This window comes from Frankliniella occidentalis, unplaced genomic scaffold (assembly GCF_000697945.3).
Source record: "Frankliniella occidentalis isolate FOCC.00 unplaced genomic scaffold, Focc_3.1 Scaffold607, whole genome shotgun sequence".
Classification (NCBI taxonomy): Eukaryota; Metazoa; Arthropoda; class Insecta; order Thysanoptera; family Thripidae; genus Frankliniella; species Frankliniella occidentalis.
In genome coordinates, this window is record NW_026267723.1 from 3,424 (window position 1) to 3,826 (window position 403).

Genomic DNA, 403 nt, shown 5'->3' on the forward strand with positions numbered 1-403 from the left:
CGTCCCTCAAGTACTTAAATTGCCGTCTCAACTCAAACTCGCAGCCCTTCGTCGACCTGGTGCTGGCCGGGCACGCCGCTACCCTCGAGGTGGTCGACCTCGGAGAAACCACAACATCGACGGGATCTCTTCCCGAATGTATGCCCAACCTCCGCGAGCTCGCCTGCTCGCTGCTCCCCGGCATGGAGACCCTAGCGCCGTCGCTGACGAAGGTGACGCTGGACGTGACGCCTGACATGCGACCAGGAGTCCTCGGGGCCACGGAGATGTTGCGGCGCGCCTCCAAGCTCCGTCAGCTCACCCTGAAGTACCGCCCCGCGGCCCGCACCTCGGCTCACGTCGGGGTCGATCTGGTTGAGGCCCTCGCGTGGTCTGGACGGTCCGCCGTGGAGGTGCTGGAGAT

General features: G+C 65.5%; 1 protein-coding gene across 2 annotated transcripts in view; it reads left to right on the forward strand.

Annotated features, from left to right (window-relative positions):
• The window catches only part of LOC127751611 (uncharacterized), a 10,417-nt gene continuing 10,014 nt past the window's right edge, over positions 1-403 (forward strand). Inside the window, exon 1 of one of the 2 annotated variants that reach the window (XR_008012180.1) lies at positions 1-89. The gene's annotated coding sequence lies outside the window, so the exon portion shown is untranslated. The remainder of the gene's footprint in view (positions 90-403) is intronic. The other variant, XM_052275397.1, reaches the window with a different exon arrangement.